Consider the following 3,144-nt stretch of genomic DNA (forward strand, 5'->3'; position numbering starts at 1 on the left):
TATCGGGAGGAGTCTGTTGACATTTGCCTCCTTTGATTTGTCCCCACACACTAGAACTGAAAGGGGTGCAAGCCCATCCATCAATTATGATTTCCAGGGAGAGGGAGCCACTGAAGCTTATTCAAGTCTGGGAATATCTTCAGGGATCCACAGTGGGAGCCCAGGGACTGTCGAATATCCCAGCTCAGAGATGGCAGAAAATATGGTGATGCGGACAACTCAGCCTTCTGAGGGGCACTCAAGTACTCTTCTATTAAATTGCTTATTTAGTATGTTTCTCTGTTTGCTTCCAACGAACCAAATTCTTTCTGTCCTTCTGGTTTCAGCTCTCAGAGAAGAAATCTGATGGATTCAGCTGACCCTACCAGGACAAGCTATTTCATGCTTCACTACCAGCCAACAAATTGATTCTTCCTATATCAAGTGACAATGCATAGTCCAATTAGTAAATGAATCTACTCACAAACAGTACAGCACTGTTTGTGGGGCAGTTTTGTTTAGAAGGGGAGATTGGGCATAGCAGATACAATAACCAACCTATTCCACAGCAGCCTGGTTAGCCACATCAGTTAAGTCAACTTCAGTGAGTTGGAGCCTGGAATAGTCCCAACCATTGGAGTAGACCAGACATTGAGGACAGAAATCCTCATTTGGAAGGACATTTCTTCTAAAAGATACAGTAACTAGGGGCTGTGGTAATATGCAATGGGATCAACACAGTGGGCTTTGGGTTTATATTGAGGGGAATTTAGTGTTAAATGATGTGGCATTTGGTATGTTTGTTGCAAAACTGACTATGGCCTGATACTCTGTGAGTATCTTGAAAGTCTGAATCATGTCTTACCCATTTTTATTTACCAAGGGCCTGGAACGGATTCAAAGGTAAAAAAAGAGTTTATTAAACTGAACTAAATTCCTTAATATCTATTTAGGTCTACCCCCTCCTCCTTTTTCTTCCCCCCATCACCCACGCTGGAATGCAGTGGTGCAATCTTGGCTCACTGCAACCTCTGCCTCCTGGGTTCAAGTGATTCCTGTGCCTCAGCTTCCTGAGTAGCTAGAATTACAGGCATGCACCGCCATGGCCAGCTAATTTTTGTATTTTTAGTAGAGACAGGGTTTCACCATGTTGGCCAGGCTGGTCTTGAATTCCTGACCTCAAATGACCTGCCCTCCTCAGCCTCCCAAAGTGCCAGGATTATAGACATGAGCCACAGTCCCCAGCCTTGGTCTACCCATCGTTCCCAGCTGGCAAGCTCCTTGAAAAGAGGGCTATGTCCTATTTATCTTGTTGTCACCCAGTTAACCTAGCACAGGGCATGACAAGTAGTGGGTGCTCAATAAATGCCTGTTGAATATGTTTTTCTAAAGCACACCACACATACCTCTCTCAGTTATCTATTTTCTTTGAAGCTCAGTCTCCTTGTCTCTCTTTTTAAAAAACTTTTAAGTTCAGGGGTACAAGTGCAGGTTTGTTACACAGGTAAACTTTTATCCTGGGAGCCTGTTGTAGAGATTATTTCCTCACACAGGTATTAAGCCTAGTACCCATTACTTTTCCTGATCCTCTCCCTCCACCGACCCTATACCCTCTGAAAGGCCCAGTGGGTTCTCAGTTATTTCAAATACCCCAAGACTCTTACATATTCATGAGAATATCAATTCCGGAGTCAACTACCCAGATACAAATCCAGGTCTACTACTTACTAGCCATGTGACCTTGAACAAGTTATTCACTGTACCTGAGTCTCATTTTTAAAGTGGGAATAATAATATCTACCTTATAGGGCTGTGGTGTATACTGAGGGAATTAATACATAGTAAAGTGTTTACCCCAGTGCCTGACAGATAATAAATGCACACCTAAATTTGTATTGTGCATATTTTCTCTCGTGTACAAACATACTCTACAAATAGTTCCAAATATACATGCACCAATTCAATAGTTATTTTTAACTCCTGATTTGTTTATCTGGAGTGACTTCAAAACTTTTGTTTCAAAACTCTCCTTTGTTTCAAAACTCTAAATTAATGATAATTTCCTCAGAAGAACCAGCAGGTCCCAAGATACTGCTCATGAGCTGACGTAGACCCTCTTGCTCATGAGTAAAGGTCTTCTTTGTTTTCTTATTTCTTTTATAGCTTCTCCTGAATGTTATTGTCTGTGGCAGCCAGCAGACAATCTTCCAGGGACTCCTGCCATACTCTGCAATTATATATGTCATTTGGGCACCAAATCTGGCCACATGACTGCTCCTGCATCTGGCATGCCCCTGTACATCCTGACCCTAATGATATCCAAATATTGGCCATGCTGGGCATGGCTATAATGAAGAGAAGAAAGAGGATGATGGTAGAGAAGAAAAATAACCTATTCTGAATTTTAACCTGAGTTCCAGGTCCTGTGCTAATGGCTTCATAGAGATGAATGAGACATGGAGCCTCCTGTGTGGAGCTCACAACGTGATCATGATGTGGTAAGCATTTTGGAAACAAGCCACAACACAGAAGCTAGCACATTTTGTTCTATTGATAGGATCACCTAAGACTTCACAGGACAGATGGCACTTGATCTGGGCCTTCAAGGTTGACCCATGCATGTGACCAATCATTCACTTTGTCATTCATTCATTCTTCCATAGTTCAAGTACCATTTTTGTGTTGGGCTTTTGGCTAAGCACTGGGCATACAGAGATAATCAAACCTGATGTATGTATCCATTCACACAGCCTGATGGTGGGGAGGGGAACACGCAAATGACTATTATATACAGTATCACATTACGATGGTAGAAATTAGTCACATTCAAGGTGCAATTGGATCATTCATGGAAAACATATCCAAGTCTGCATGTGAGGATTAAGAGAGTTGTCATAGTAAAACATGGGTTAAATTAATATTAAAATAAGTCAATCACCAAGTACCTTCTTGTGCCAGGCATTGTACTCCATACTTTACATGTATTAACTGACTTAATCTCCATAATAACCAGAAAAGGCAGGGAACACTCTCTCCTTCGTAAAGAGAAAACAACTGGAAACTAACAAAGGAGTTAAGTAATTTGTCAAGGACTGTGGGCAGGATGGGAAAAGTCAGTATTCAGTGTATCGAGAAGCCAGTATCAGGTCTACTTGATGCCAAAAT

At 41.7% G+C, this 3,144-nt stretch overlaps 1 long non-coding RNA gene across 1 annotated transcript in view; it reads left to right on the forward strand.

Moving 5' to 3' along the window:
- The window catches only part of LOC116532360, a 42,888-nt gene extending 39,968 nt beyond the window's left edge, over window positions 1–2,920 (forward strand). Inside the window, exons 2-3 of the long non-coding RNA XR_004260837.1 lie at window positions 327–445; window positions 2,143–2,920. This is a non-coding gene — a long non-coding RNA (uncharacterized LOC116532360). The remainder of the gene's footprint in view (window positions 1–326; window positions 446–2,142) is intronic.
- The last annotated feature ends 224 nt before the right edge of the window (window positions 2,921–3,144 follow it).

The sequence above is a fragment of the Sapajus apella genome, unplaced genomic scaffold, assembly GCF_009761245.1.
Source record: "Sapajus apella isolate SASKATOON/1434 unplaced genomic scaffold, GSC_monkey_1.0 scaffold76, whole genome shotgun sequence".
In the NCBI taxonomy this organism is placed as follows: domain Eukaryota; kingdom Metazoa; phylum Chordata; class Mammalia; order Primates; family Cebidae; genus Sapajus; species Sapajus apella.